The sequence below is a fragment of the Ovis canadensis genome, chromosome 11 (genome assembly GCF_042477335.2).
Source record: "Ovis canadensis isolate MfBH-ARS-UI-01 breed Bighorn chromosome 11, ARS-UI_OviCan_v2, whole genome shotgun sequence".
Lineage (NCBI taxonomy): Eukaryota > Metazoa > Chordata > Mammalia > Artiodactyla > Bovidae > Ovis > Ovis canadensis.
In genome coordinates this window covers 51294700-51310484 of record NC_091255.1, presented here as the reverse complement: position 1 = coordinate 51310484, position 15785 = coordinate 51294700, and the positions used below count along the sequence as shown (strand labels likewise).

Here is a 15785-nt window from a genome sequence, read left to right as displayed (position 1 = left end):
GAGGGGTGGGTTTCCCCTTAAAACAAGTAAACAGGCTGTAGAATAAACGCAACCATTCTCACTGATATATGCTGTGCTAAGAATCAGTCGAGTCCGACTCTTCTCAATCCTGTGGACTGTAGTCCGCCAAGCTCCTCTGTCCATGGGATTCTCCAGGCAAGAATACTGGAGAGGGTAGCCAATTCACTGATAAGTCTCATCAGAGAAGCTGTCAGCAGGACCTCATATACCTTTTTTATTTGGTTAGGGGTATCCCCTGTTTCCAAACTCACCCAAGCATTGTATAAAGTATACAAGAATCTTCTACATAATCGTTAATATCTCATCACCGCAAAAACTACTACTGATTTTTGGCTGGGATTTTACCTTAATCAGTAACTGAACCTGCCAGGTGGTAAGTGCTCCTAAATATAGCAATGCCTGGGACTTCTCGGATGGTCCAGTGGGTAACATTCCCCTGCTCCCAGTGCAGGGACCCTTGGTTGAATCCCTGGTTGGGGAACTAGATCCCACATGCTACAACTAAGACTGAAGATCCTTCATGCCACAGCCAAAGAAAGAAAGAAAGAAAAATATTAGAAAACAACAATAACAACAACAACGCTTTAAAAAAAGCTGTAAGCGAGCACCCACACACACTCACAGGCACACTCACCACTTGCAAACACTCACAGCCTAGGTCTGGACATGGGACTCAAGGCAAAGACTTGCAACATATTCACCCAGGGTGGGAGAGCGGTGGACACCGCATTTCTTCCTCTTGCCTCCAGCACTGACTATTGTGCAACGGATCAGAAACAGGAGCCAAGAGGAGGTGGAGACAACAGCAAAAGCCCGTCGTGGAGAAGTTCAATGACTCAGATCAGAGAAAGAAGAGGCATCAAGTCAGTATCTGAGCCGCAGAGGCCACAGCACCCATTTTTCTCCTCCGTCTCAGTCCTTAGCCTCTCTTTCCCTCCAGCCCTGTCCTCTGTCACTCTGACTTTCATTTCAGGTCATGTTATAAATTCACCCACCCAGCACTGGCCCTCTCTCCTGACTGAGGGCTTTCTCCCTGTTCTTTGGAACCTAGCTTCTGTCCAGCTCACCTTCATCCACCTTTGTCCCAGAAGTGAACCTGGGCCTGGAGCAGGACAGAAGGGAGCAGAAGCTTCTGTGTTCCCTGGATATGATCTCCCTCCGGTCAGAAGCTGAGCGGCATCTGAAATCTGTTTCCTGTCCCTCAACGCCCAGCCCTACCTTGGCTTCCAGCAGGCTCTCATTCCTCCTCTTTGAAGTGAGACAGACAGGGAGAGTGAGCAAGAGACAGCAGAAGAAATTTCTTGACATTTAACATTTTTTCCTGGAGATATGCAGGCAAGTTGAGGCCAAGGGGTCACCAGAGGCCACACCTCTGTGCAATGCAAGAGACCCAGGTTCTCTCCATGGGTCAGGAAGATTCCCTGGAGAAGGAAAAGGCAATACACTCCAGTATTCTTACCTGGAGAATTCCATCCATGGAGGAGCCTGGTAGGCTATAGTCCATGGGGTCACAAAGAGTTGGCCATGATTGACTGACTAAGCACAGAGGCCACACCCATTTCCTTGGGTCTCAAACACTTGAAAAAATTGAGTCCCTGGGCACAGTACCCTCCCCTACCCTGAAAGTGAAGTCGCTCAGTCATGTGGGACTCTTTGCCACCCCGTGGACCGTAGCCTATCGGGCTCCTCTGTCCATGGGATTTCCAGGCAAGAAGAAGACAAGTTATTTTAAAGAATGAAGTCAGAAACTACTTAGCCCCATTTATTTTTTGAATAATAATAAATGAATAGGTAATACAGTCACACGGTTCAAAATTCAAAATGTGCAAAAGGATATGAAGTATCAAGTTTCCTCCTTCCCAAGTTCCTACCTCCTGGTTCCTCTTCACAGAAGCAACCAGGGTTACCTGTGTCTTCTGAATATGCATCTATAAGATATGAAAATATGGATTTATATGATCCTCCCCCATAAAACACAAATGGAGGTGCCCGGTCCACAATTCTGTGCATTGCCTTACTCTTTAGGAGAGTAATTTGTATAAAAAGATACAGTTTTATAGCTGCAGAGTATTGTTTTGTCAAGCCAAATTAGAACTTACTTAACAAATGTTCAAGGGAAGCAGAGTTCTATTACGGCCAATCTCTGGACATTAGTGGAGAGACCCCGGATCCTGAAGGGACAGCCTGTGGGGGAGACTCCACCCCCAGAGGCCCTGGCTCATTTGCATGCTCACACGTGATTGGTCAGCCCCTCGCCCCCCCACCCCCACCCCCATGGCATGGTGTGACTGGTCTTTCTGCTTCTCACCCTTGGCTCTCACCCAGTCTCCCATGTTGGCTATTGCCAAGTTCAGAGGACACTGGTCACACCACACACCTGGCACAAAATGACCACTCCTCATTACCACTGCACCCACAAACCACCTCCAGTGCTAACTAGAGCTGCTGCTGTCTCCATGAGCATCCTCTGCAAGAGGACACAAGACAGGCCTATACACATGGGCAGGAAGAACTGTGGGGAAACACCCTGCCCCAGGACTGGGGGAAGGGGCAGCTCCCAGACACAGGGAGACAGACGGGGGCTGTCCTCTCAAGCTAGATGGCCCTTGCATTTTCAGACTTCCACGGGCCTAGAGTCAGAGGAGGAGACCAGAGTTGAAAAGTGAGAGCTGAGGAACATCCCCTCAGGGCCGGGCAGTAAATCTCAAGAATAGGTAAGAACGGGAGGAGGTGAGGCAAGAAGGAAGAGGGAGAAGGAGGACCAGGATGAGAGGGAACATGTGCCAAAGAGCCCCTTCCAGCTGGACTCCTGGATTCACAAGCCTGCCAGGAACCCTGCCCAGGGCCTCTAGGCAACCAGCCCCAGAGAGACCCCGCATCCTCTCCTCCCAGGTGAGGACTGGGGATTCTCTGGAGAGACCTGGCATGGCCTAAAACAATCTGGGGAAAGCAGAAAGCAAAGACCAAAGAAAAGAAAATGAAAACCACCAAACCGAGGAGTCTCCTAGAAAGGTGTAACCATGACTCCAGACTCTCATCTGACCATTCCTCTCCTCTGTGACAGGAACCCAGCTTGTTGGGGTGCACAGAGCTGAGAAGCCCTGATTCAGGCAGCATAGCTTCAGGATGATCCCAGCGAGGTGGTAAGCAAGGGAGGACGATGGAGGAGAGAGAGGACCCTGGGGGGTGGGGAGGGAGAAGAGGGCACAGGCTCCCCAGGTCCTGGCCCTTCTCCCCACACTCCCAGACCCTGGAGCTCCATTCTCATTCCCCATCCCAGGGAACACCTAGTTCTGGAAGAAGCCCGCGTGGGAGAAGTCAGGGAGATCAGGGGCACAGGCAGGAGCCTTGGGCAAGCAAGCCAGGGAGTTGACCTAGTAGGACCCAGCATCCTGGTCTTTCTGGAAGTAGATGGAGTCAGCAGAATTGATGGAGGGGTCCAGATCAAAGAAGTTGTAGGGTCACAGGAAGAAGCCCACACCATTCCCCACTGTCACCGTGTTTGGAATGTCCTCTGCATGTGGGATGTGCAGGAAAGCGGCTGTCACCCAGGCCACCAAGTCCTAGTGCAGGAAGAAAGGGGGTCACAAAGCCTGGTGCTGCTAAGGACACCTCTGCCTCTCACGGGATTCACTTGGGGAGCCCACCATCACTTAAGAGGGTTTTAAATCTTTAAACGTGTTTTCATAGTAGCCCAGACGTCAAAGCATAAAGAATCAACTTCATATTAAGAGCAACACCACCCTCAATGACCCAGCCTGCAGGTGCCATCTCTGACATTTCCCATCACATTGCCATCAGCCTACTCATCCAAGAGAAATGATGACACCCACAGGCTACTTTAGCACCTCCTCCGACTCTGGGAGAGTTCCCAAACTGTAATTGAAGGAAGGAGAATGGAGGAGGGTAGATCAGGTTTGGGTGGCAGAAAAGTTCAACGTTTGAAAATTAATCCTTTAGTGGTGAAGACAGGAATGAAGTTTTAGGTATAAGAGAGGTGGTCTTCCCTGGTCATTCCAGCCCTTCTGAATCCTGGGGCCCTTAAAGGACTCAGTCCACAAGAAGAGACTGAGAGAGCTGCCTCTCGAGGAAAGACTGGAGCATCAGCCAGGGTCTGCAGATGAACCCCAGCTTAGGAAGTTGCCCCCACAAGTAGTGAGCAGATCCACAAAAGCACAGAAGCAGGAGTCAGCTCAGCCCCCCAGGTGATCACGGGTTTTCAGGCCCCCCCACCAAGGGAAGGTGGGGCTGATCTCCGTGTCCCCCACCCCTCCCTCTTCTCCCACAGTCAGCTGACCTTTCCAGCAATGGTCTCATTGTTGATGAAGTCAGCAAAGTCCACGGTGGGAGTCCAGGGGTCATTCCGATTGAAGACGCTGGAGCTGCTGGGCTCTGTCTCCTTCCTCTGGGTCACGGCCAGCTGGTACCTAGAGATCTCTGGTCAGGGGTCCGTGGTCACTGTCCCTGTCCTGAAGCCTGATCATCATGGAAGGGAGCTGAGTCCATGGACCTCAGCTTCCCAGTTCATGCACACCCTCACCGTGATGTCACCCTAGTGTGCAGCCATTTTCCTGCACATCCCACATCCCACCTAGTGGCTGGTCCAACACATTTTGGTTTTTTTTACAGATACAGTACTGGGGTGAACTTTTCCTTTATCTTTGTTTTCTCTTGACCTGAACCCAACATCTTTTCATGGCCTTCTTCTGTTGATCCCTTTGGATTTCACAGCATTAGAAAAACAGGAAAGACTTATCTGCCTGGGCTTTAGCTTTCCAAGGGGACCATTTATCTACTGTCAGCTTTTTGATAACCAGGAAATGTTTTGTGCTCTTACATCAACTCGTACAGAATTTGAGCTGGGTTCCCAATTGCCCCTTCCAAGCGCCGAAGAATTGATGTTTTTGAACTGTGGTGTTGGAGAAGACTCTTGAGAGTCCCTGGACTGCAAGGAGATCCAACCAGTCCATTCTAAAGGAGATCAGTCCTGGGTGTTCTTTGGAAGGACTGATGCTAAAGCTGAAACTCTTATACTTTAGCCACCTCATGCGAAGAGTTGACTCATTGGCAAAGACTCTCATGCTGGGAGGGATTGGGGGCAGGAGGAGAAGGGGACGACAGAGGATGAGATGACTGGATGGCATTACCGACTCAATGGACCTGAGTTTGAGTGAACTCCAGGAGTTGGTGATGGACAGGGAGGCCTGGAGTGCTGCGATTCATGGGGTCACAAAGAGTCAGACACGAGTGAGCGACTGAACTGAACTGAATTGAACATGCTCTTTTCATCTCATCTACCCATCTCCAACAATACACACCCCCACCTCCCCCAGCTGAAGGCTCTCTCCATGAAACTGTTCTGGGGCAGTGGCCCCCCAGCAAAGCTGACCGTCTGGGTGCAATAGCCGTGAGGGTGCCCCCACTTGTTGCTCTGCTTGCTGGCCAGGTACGGGTAGTGAGGGGAGGCCACTTCAGGGGAAAGCGGCCTGCTACTCGGTTTCCAGCTGCTTCCGGGTCACATGCAGCCTATGTACCTGGTGCTCAGGGCTTCAGGGTATCGCTGTGGGGACAAAAGCCATGTTCTCAGCCCAGACCCAGTTTTCCAGTCCTGGAGGTGAAGGGGCAAAGGGGGAGAGGAGGAGGGAGGCCTGGTCAGGCAGCGGCTCTGCCCCTCTAGACTCTGCCTGCTCCTGGCTTCAGAGTGGGGGCCAAAGAGAAGACCAGACTGAGTGTGTCCCCTGTTTCCCTCCCCTCTCACTCAAAGATGCCCCCAATCTTTCAGCCCCCTCTACTGGAATCATTGCCTCCCGTAGAGTGTCTTATCTCCCACATCCAGATCCACCTTGTAGTGGGCACTGTGGGTGTGGATGGTGCCCAACGTGTGTTCTCCAACCTGGTTTCTGCGTCTTTGGGCAGCAACAAAGAGGAACGCTGAGCTGATGTAGCCGGTGGCATGGAATTTGTCTTCTATTGCCCCACTGGGGTAGAAGACCATATCCCACACATAGTCGGAGTTGAGCATCGTGGACACAGACCTGAGGCCAGCACTGTCTCCAGGACTCAGTCACATTGAGCTGGGGTCCTCTGCCAAAGAAGACGATGGCCAGTGCTTCCCAGGAGGGGGGGGGGGTGCTCCTTCTGTTCAGGTGTGCAGGGGCTGCAGCCTTAGGGGGCAGCTGCAGCTCTACTGAGAAGACACAGTTGTCTGAGGGTCGGGCATGGGCTGTATCCACCAGGTCTGGGCCCAGTTTCTAGGCAAAAAAGGACATCACGGTTGTCACCTCTTCTTGGCTCAGGTCTGCAAACAGCTGGCTCTGGTCAGGCTGTGTCCAGGTCTGGACACTGGGGGATCCAGAAGGGCAGGGGGCAGGCAGGCTGGGATGACATTGCTTCCCAACTCCTTCCTCACTCCCAGCACCACTGTCCTCCTTGCCATCACCAGAAGAGTCCACAAGGACAGAAAAATGAAGATGAACATCACTAAAATTCCTGACTCTTCAGGCTCTTAAATCAGAATGCAGCATGCAATATAGACACACGGACAGACAGAATGGGGTGCACGATGCCTCCTTAGTGTCTGGAAGTTTCTGGTTCTGGGTGGGTCTTCTGGGCGAAGGCATGAAGGGTACGTTCAAGACAAGCAGCCAAGGGCAGAGGGTTGGCAGGGAGTGGAGGGTGGGTGGGGGTAGTGGTTAACTAAGTTCGGGTATGGGGTTGAGGTAGGAATCTGCATTTTAAGTGGGCCCATGTCAGCCTCTGTCTTTTTGTTCCAAATCAAACACTCAGGTTCAAGGTTGGAGCACAAAGTGGGGGAGGGCTGGGCTTGAGTACACAGCTGGAGACAGAAGAGGAAGATGTGACGGGGACAGAAAGGGACTGTCCTTGGGCACTTCCTTCTGCTCCAGGCCCAGACTTTCTCCTGGCTACCTGGCTGTAAGCAAATCTCACCTGAACACAACCCTCCAGCAGGATTCGCCCCTTCCTTCCTCTAGACTGGGAAGCCCTCCTCACTGTCTTCTGCTCCCCCAAAACCAGCATCCTACAGGCACCCACAGGAGCCTGCAGAGTCATGCTGAGAACACAAAGCACCTATAGGGAGCTGGGGGACTGAAGGGCTGAGCCAGTTCAACATCGTGGAGGCCCTGAGCTCCCTGAGTCACTGGAGGGGAGCAGGCGGTGGGGGGAGGAGTCAGTGTAAGAAAGACCCCCTCATTATACCAGGAGCAGGACTGACGGACCATCACAGGTCAGGGTGCCTGGAACCCTGTGAATTTAACCTAGCTGTCCACAACCCTCATCCCCAGGAAACCCATTTCCAGGATACTGCAGAGGAAGAGAGCAAAGCCACCTCTGTTGTCAGGCAGGTGATATGCTGGAGACATCATCTTCTGTGCAGCCAGGTCCTGACAGGACCAGAGAAACTGAGGGTTCCAGAGATGGGACATGCTTCCCTGGTAACTGGGGGAGAATCCTTTCCAACCTGCACACCTCCAAGACCACTTCCTCCGAAAGGCACCTTAGATGACCTTGCAGACAGAGTATGTTTGCCTGGAGGAGAATGGACAGTACATCCCAGCCGAAAGGATCAGGAGGTGCAAAGGTACAGAACTTGAACCAGCTTGGGCATGGGTCGGAAATGGCCAAGGTCAGCGTATTGAGTGTGAGGTGGTGACAGGAGGCAGTGGGACAGCAGAAGAGATCAGGTCAGGAAGCCTTATGCAGTGTGTGGGTCTTAAGGAAAGCAGGCATTGCAGAAAGACAGGAATCTGGGCACTGTGAAACCGGGAAATCAACCCCAGAAAGGTCATCTTCTCCAGATACCAGCTGCTTCTGCAACCAGCTCTATTTTGATATGCAAATTCCACATACAGGTCATTTTGTTACCAAGCTGCGTCCTTGGACACTTCCATCAGTAGAGTTGATAAGAGGCCAGAGGAGGAATTGAGGCAGGGCCTTACTGGCACTCAAGCTGCTGCAGGAAGGAGCAAGAACAAAACACAGGTTCCCTGCTTGCCCTGTGTGGCCTGGTTCCTTCAATGGAGTAAGAGTGGGGGCAGATCCGGACAGCGGGCCCCAGGGCTGGCTTAGGTGGCCTACCCAACTGCTTGTGGTCCTGTGTGCAAAGATAGTGCCCAATACACTGCTTTTGCTTTTGGCAGCTCAGAAGTGGCAGTACACTTGTGCTCTTTTTGTATCTATGGTTCATGATCGCCCCAACTGCTGGTCCATGCCGGTATTTTGAATACCACATACTTTCCCTGTATTCTGTTGCTTGAGGAGACGTTTGTCCATGTGCCAGTGCAAGCACCCCAGTCAAGGGTCTTCAGCCCCAGTCTCTGAAATTGAAACTGTTCATGCAGGCATTGTACTAAGAAGAGCAGAATCTGAGGTCACACTCAGCCCTGGCCACAAGGCCAGCCTCTCTAGGCCAAGAACTTCATTCTGGATCCTTTTGTAAGCGATGGCCTCTTCTCCTTGGTAAGAACACATCATCAAGAGGATGGATAATGCTTTCCCTGTGCTTGGGAAAAGTAATCCCAACCAGTGCGACCAAGCACAGGTCAAGAAGAGCCACTCTGCTGGGGTATCCTAGGTCTCCTAGGGAAGGTGGGTAATGATCAGGGAGCGGGAGGGAGAGATTCTGCCTGACCTGGTGGAGGAACTGATATAGAAGAAGGTGCCCCCTGCCCATCTAAGCGTCCTGCTGACACATCCCTTCCTCTGATGTCCTTTCATTGTAGGCTTCACAATCATCAAGTCAGCCATCCTAAACCAAAAAAGGAGTCTCATTTGGAGAATTACTCAGGAGACAGGACCACATGTCCTGTTCCCCCCAGTAGGTCTAATTTTTCTTTGGACAAACTTTTCCTCAGCCTCTGTGACTATGCTCAAGGTGAGTTGATTCCTGGGACCCAGAGCCATCTCCAGCCCCACGACTGGGCCCCAGGAGGTGGTGACTGAGCTGAGCTTGTGCTTGGAGGCCCGGTCCAGCAGCAGAAGGACACGCAGTTCACTGCACTCCAATCTGCAATCTGGGGACACTGCTCTGCCTGTGGTTCTGAGCAGGCTCGGACGTGGGACAGATAGAGATCATGACACTGGACGGGAGGCAAAGGGCCAGACTGAAGCCACTGACCTGGAGGACAAGAGGAAGCGAGGGTCTGAGCAGTGTGGTGGGTCAAGTTGACAGGAGTCGGTATCTGACTGGCTGGGTGGATGGGTGAGAAAGAGCACAGTGTCTTACATGACACAAAGATACAATTCCACTCGGTGATTTGGTTATATATGGATTTTTCTTTTTCTGGTCCCACACTGCAAGTTGTAGGACCCTAGTTCCCCAGCCATGCATGGACCCCGTGACCACTGCAGCAGAAGAGAGGAGCACTAACCTCTGGACTGCCAAGGAATTTCCTCTAATGGGTGACATGAGTGGGTGAGGGGTTTTCCTCATCAGAAGAACCTACAAGAAGAACAACCAGGTTAAGAGGAAAACCAATAAGTTTGAGGTTGAGGTGCTCCTGGGAAGCCCCAACATAGATGCCCAGAAAAAGGACCATTGTCTCTATGGGCTTCCAGGGATGGGAGAACAGCTTCTAGGCTGGAAATTGAGATGTAGGTTGAACAACAAGTAGAAATCATTAAAGATAGGAGAGCCTGCAATCATGCATGGAGGACTGTGCAGAAGGGAGAGAGGAGGGGCGGGGCCAAAGGCCAGAAAACGCCCAGGTGTGGGGCTGGGCGGGCTGGTTGGTGGAGAAGAAGCAAAGGAGCTGGTCCAGGAGCCTGAGAAGCAACCGGCATGCCCTCGGAGGGGTCAGAAGGTGAGGAGGTCACAACAGGCAATAGTTTTCCATAGGGACTTGTCATAGAGGACCAATGCCACCCAGAGGTCCAGAAAGTAGGGGCTGGAAGGGCCTGTGGCTTCTGCCTCAGCAGAGGGAGGGGAATGGGATGAGGAGGGACTCAGGGGGAAGGGAAGCTGACCCTGGAAAGGGAGAGCTCTCCTTGGAGGATGGCGCCTGGAAGGAACAGACCCAGGGAAGACACCCCCAGGAGAGGCAGTGTGCTGGATTTGACTTAGCGAGAGGACCCCCTTCTGGAGGGGGCCAGTAGGGGTAGGTTTCCCTTAAAACAGGTAAAGGGTCTGTAGAAATAATGAACCCAGTTTCACTGCCAAATCCACTCAAATAAGCTGTCTGGGAGAGCCAAGAAACCTTTTATTTTTTTCCTTAGGGGTTTAATTATCTCCCATTCCACCATGCTCTGTATAAAGTTTACAAGGATCATCTAAGCAATTATCTTATCAGCACACAAAGGACCAAGGAACTATTTTGGGTAGGATTTTACTTTAATCAGCAACTGACTTTCCCAAGTGTTAAGTGTTCATTAAATACAGTGATGCTCTGGGACTTCCCTGGTGGCCCAGTGGTTCACACGCTGGGCCCCCACTGCAGGAGGGGCAAAGGACACTCTCACCCTGGCACTCCCTTGCTTAGAATCCTTCCATGGCTCCCCATTTCCCTTAGGGTAACCATGGATTGCAAGCACCTGCCTTCTCTGCCCCTGCTTGTCCCTCCAGGCTCTGCTCTCAGCCCACACACCCGTCAGTGAACCTGGGGACTTGCATGGTGTTACCTTGTCACTTCCTGGCCTTTGAACATGTTGTTCTCCCTTCCTGGAAACTTGTCACCACTCACTTTCTTCTCCTATGGTCAGCTCTATCCATCAGCTTAGACATCTCGTCCCTCAGGAAGCCTTCTCCAGTCCCTAAGTCCAGGTCAGGAGCCGCTGCTTTGTTCTCCTCCCACCTCCCTGAAAAAGTCCCTGATGTAATTGACTCCTGACTTGAGGCTATCACCCCTGGGGATGACATCGTGTCTTACTTCATAATGTACCCTGGTGCCTCCCACGGCGCCTGGTACACAGGAGGCACGGGGGAAGTCTTGTCGAATGCGTGTGGGAATCCTATCCAGCAGTCGCAGAGGGAGCCCTGCCTAGGGGCTGCAGGACGAGAGCCGAGGCAGGAGGGCACAGCTTCTGCTGCTCACAGTTTGCCTGTGTCTCCATTCCTGGAATCCCAGTTAGGCCCCTCCTGTAAGGACATCTTGGGTGTCCCCTAATTCAGTTCCTCAAGGGCAATGGGCCCAAGTCCAAAATTTGTGTCCTTGTGGACAGGAGTTCCTCAGGGGTCCAGCCCCTGTGGATCTAGGGTAATTCGAAGGTGGGGACGGAATCGGCGTCCTGGAAAAAACTTATTTAATTGCAGATATAGAGAGAGATTAGAAACAGATAGCGTAGTAGGAAAATTAGTGGAGAAAAAGAGGCTGAATAACTGGTTCATGTGGAATACTAATCACCACCTACGTAGGCCACAGGCGTCTTTCCGTTCTCCCGAAGGAGAGGAGGCACTGAGGCCTCCCCGGTCCGATCTTAGAAGCCCCGGCAAAGTTAGTGGGCTTGGTGCGTACCCTCGTACCAGATGGGAATTCAGCCAGGAAAACGGGGAGCAAGAAAGAAACGACATGGGGGAATCAGTCTTTCTAGATACTGATCCGATTTCTTTATTTTTCAGGTTTGCTTATATACTTTTTGTTATACATAGGGATGAATACAGAGTCATGCGGGGGTCAGCAGACCTGACCCTTGTCACAATCAGGTGCTTCATATAAAATTATACAAAGGTCTTATGGGTTTTTACATCATCTTCTAGCCATGAGGTCTGCTGACATTTCATGGCCCTTTCTGATATCGGTCAGTTAACCAGAAAACTTACTTTTCCAGGGGTGATTTTTTCTTAAATCAGGCACCACCCTCTAAATAAAGTTGTATTCCTATAGGGTGAGGGTGTAGTGAGTTACAATCAAGAAAGGAATTTACTTAACCTAAGGTTTAACATGATTAATCTTAAAGGTTAATACTTATTTTTCCTATATGCTAGTTATATTCTTTATAAGGGCAAGGAATATGGGGATTTAGCAGCAAATATTGGCTCAACAAATGTAAACCCTTCACCAATGTTCCCCTTAAGATCTATTTTGTCTTAAGATAGTGATAAAGTTACATTATTAGATAGCATAGTGATTTATAGTGATTTATAACAAAGTACAGTGATCTATAACAAAAGAGAAAATTCATTAACTCAAAAAGTCTAGTATTGCTAACATCAAAAAACTACTATATTTTCCTTTTCTATATTCCAAATATGTTGATTAATATATTCCCAGGTGCCTAAGGATATGGAGGCCTGGCAGCAATCATTGACTCATCAATGAAAAAAGCCCTATGCTAATACTCCAAACTCTCTGTGCTGTTTATGGTTGAGAGGTTGTCACACAAGCTAGTCTGTCAGCAGAGAGGTTTGACCTGAGACACCCTTGTCACACCCAGGGCAGGGAATTAGCAGTAATTATTGGCACGACAAATGAAAAAACCCTTCACCAATATAATTTCTAATCAACCACTATACTATACTAATAATTTTCTAGCTTCTCAAAAGAGTCTGTATTTAGAAAGTTTTAAAGCATCTCATGCCTCTCAAGGTTGGGAGGCTGTAAACAGTCACATGTGGCCTTACAAACCTGATCAGGAAGGCTAGAGGACCTCCAGAAGAATTTCTAAGTTGAAACACTCTTGCACGCCCAGGAATTTTTATTAACTGCAGCTGCAAGTTAACTCCTTCTCCAAGAGAAATGGTTATGGGGGAGAGCCCCCTGTAAAGTCAGAGGTGTAGGAGAGAGCATGAAACAGACTTTGGTTTTGGGGTAGATGCTCGGGAACAGGGGGTTTCCTGAGGCTTGATCACGCCTTTGCGTATGCCAAGCTTCCTTCCTCATGACCTTTACCATGGGCGGAGTTCCTCACACTGGCCCCCGGCAGAGTTCTTTCAGAACCTGACATCCTGGGTTACTCTTCCCTCCTTTGGCTTGACACTGAGTCTGAGGCCAACAATCCAGCAAGCTTCAGGTTTTAATGAGAGTGGGAGGGGTGGCCAGCTGGAGGTCCGCCTTGCAGGCCTCCTGACCTCAGTGGGCTGATAAGCTCACTATCTACATGTCTACTGAGGCCTGGGCCAGGGGAGTCATCCCTAGACCAGCTGTAGAGAGACACAACCATAGTCCCTGTTCCACATCAAAGCTATGAGCGACCATCCGGACACACTCACATGCACACTCACCACTGTAAACACTCACTGCCTTGGTCTGGACATGGTTTCAAGGGAATGACTTGCAAGTTATTCTGCCCGGGTAGGGGAGGGGTTGACACCACATTCCTTTATTCCAAAAACAAAATAAGTTCCTTTATTCCATTGCCTCCAAAACTGACTCTCCTGCAACTGACCATAAAAAGGAGCCAGGAGGAGGTAAGAAACAACGGCATACAAATCTCATGGAGAAGTTCAGTGACTCAGGTCAGAGAAAGAAAAGGCATCAGGTCAGTATCAGAACCATGCGGCCGCAGCACCCATTTTTGTCCTCTGTCCCAGTCTTCAGCCTCTCCTTCTCCTCAGTCACTGTCCTCTGCACTCTGGCCTCCACCTTGGCTCCTGTTATAAGTTCATCCACCTGCCACCCTCTCTCCTGGCTGAGGGCTTTCTCCCTGTTCTTTGAAACCTAGCTTCTCTCCGCTCACTGATTCATCTGCATCCACTGTTGACCCAGCAGGGAACCTGGGTTTGGAGCAATGCAGAAAGGAGCAGAGGCTTCTGTGCTGTGTGAGCCCCCTGGATGTGACTGCCTCAGGCCAGAAGCTGAGCAGCATCTAAAACCTGTTTCCTGTCCTTCACCTCCCAGCCCTGCCTGGGCTTCCAGCAGGTGGAAGTCACCCCTCCCCATTGCTTCTCATTCTCCCTCCTTGAAGAGAGACAGACAGGGACAGTGAGCCATAGACAGTCAAAGAGAGACTGACTGAGGTTTAACATTTTCCTTGGAGACGTACAGACAAGAAGAGGCAAAGAGGTCATCAGTCAGTCAGTCAGTCAGGTCAATTCAGTCACTCAGTCATGTTCAACTCTTCACAAACTCATGAACCGCAGCACGCCAGGCCTCCCTGTCCATCACCAACTCCCGGACTCTACCCAAACTCATATTCATTGAGTCGGTGATGCTGTACGACCATCTCATCCTCTGTCATCCCCTTCTCCTCCGGCCCTCAATCTTTCCCAGCATCAAGATCTTTTCAAATGAGTCAGCTCTTCGCATCAGGTGGCCAAAGTATTGGAGTTTCAGCTTCAACATCAGTCCTTCCAGTGAACACCCAGGACTAATCCTCTTTAGGATCTCCTTGCAGTCCAAGGGACTCTCAAGAATCTTCTCCAACACCACAGTCCAAAAGCATCAAGTCTTCAGTGCTCAGCTTTCTTTATAGTCCAACTCTCACATCCACACATGACTACTGGACAAACCATAGCATGGGGTCACCTGAGACCACACCTATTTCTCTGGGTCTCAAATATTTGAGAAAATTGAGTCCCTGGGCTCATCTCTCAACACAGTTTATCCTCCCCCATTATACTCTATCTGAAAAGACAACTTATTAGTAGTTTAAAGGATGCGGTCAGGTCTTGTATGGGACCATTTATTATTTGAATAATAATAAATGAATAGATAATATACTCATATGGCTCAAATTTTAAAAGGGCTTATACTACTAAGTCCCCCCTCCTGAGTCCCTTCCACCTGGATGCCCTCCAGAGGCAACCAGTGTCACCCGTGTCTTCTGAATATGCATCTATAAGATATGGAAATATGTACTCATATGACCTTTCCTTTAGAACACAAAAGGTGGTGCCCTATACACACTTCTGTACCTAGCTTGCTCTTTAGAAGATTAATTTCTAGAAGGAAATATGACTGGTTTTACAGCTGCGTAATATTGCTTGTAAGACTGTATTAGAATTTATTAATAAATCTTCCAGAAAAAACAGTTCTATAATTTCCAGTCTCTGGATATTTGTAAAGAGACCCTGGATCCAGACCTTTTCCATCCACATCTCCACAAGGACAGCCTGTGGGGGAGGCTCCACCCCCAGACGCCCTGGCTCCTTTGCATGCTCCCATGTGATTGGACAACCCCTGGCCCCATGACAGGTCTTCTTGCCTCGCTCCCTAGGTGCCCACCCAGCCTCCCCCACTGGCTCCTGCCCTGTGCAGAGGCCACAGGTCACACACAGACCTGGCACAAATGACCACTCCTCACTACCGCTGTGCCCACAAAGCCACCTCAAGTGCCCCCTAGAGCTGCTGCTGTCTCCAAGACCACTCCTGCAAGAGGATGCAAGACAGGGCATACAAACACATTGCCCCAGGACTGGGGAAGGGGCAGCCTCCAGACACTGGGAGGCAGATGGGGACTGTCTTCTCAAACTAGATGTCCCTTGCATTTTCAGACTTCCGCAGGCCTAGATTCAGGAGAGGAGACCAGAGTTGAACAATGAGAGCTGAGGAACCTCTGCTGAGGGCCAGGAGGTAAATACCAAGATAGAAGAACAGGTAAGAACAGGAGAAGGCAGAGCAAGAAGGAAGGGAAGAAGGAGGCCCAGGATGAGAGGAAACAAGGGCCAAAGAGCCCCTTCCAACTGGACTCCTGGATTCACAGTCCTGCCAGGAATCCTATTCGGCAGCCACCCCCTTAGAGAGCCCCCATCCTCCCCTCCCATGTGAGGACTGGGGAGTCTCAGGAGAGACCTGGCATGGCCTAAAAAGATTTGAGAGCACAGGAAACCAAAGACAAAAGGATAAAAAAGCAAAACACACCAAAACCAGGAA

At 50.4% G+C, this 15785-nt stretch overlaps 1 pseudogene; it reads right to left on the bottom strand.

Annotated features, from left to right (window-relative positions):
• Positions 1-3218: 3218 nt before the first annotated feature.
• On the bottom strand, positions 3219-5600 carry LOC138414335 (amine oxidase [copper-containing] 3-like; annotated as a pseudogene).
• Between the last annotated feature and the right edge of the window lie 10185 nt (positions 5601-15785).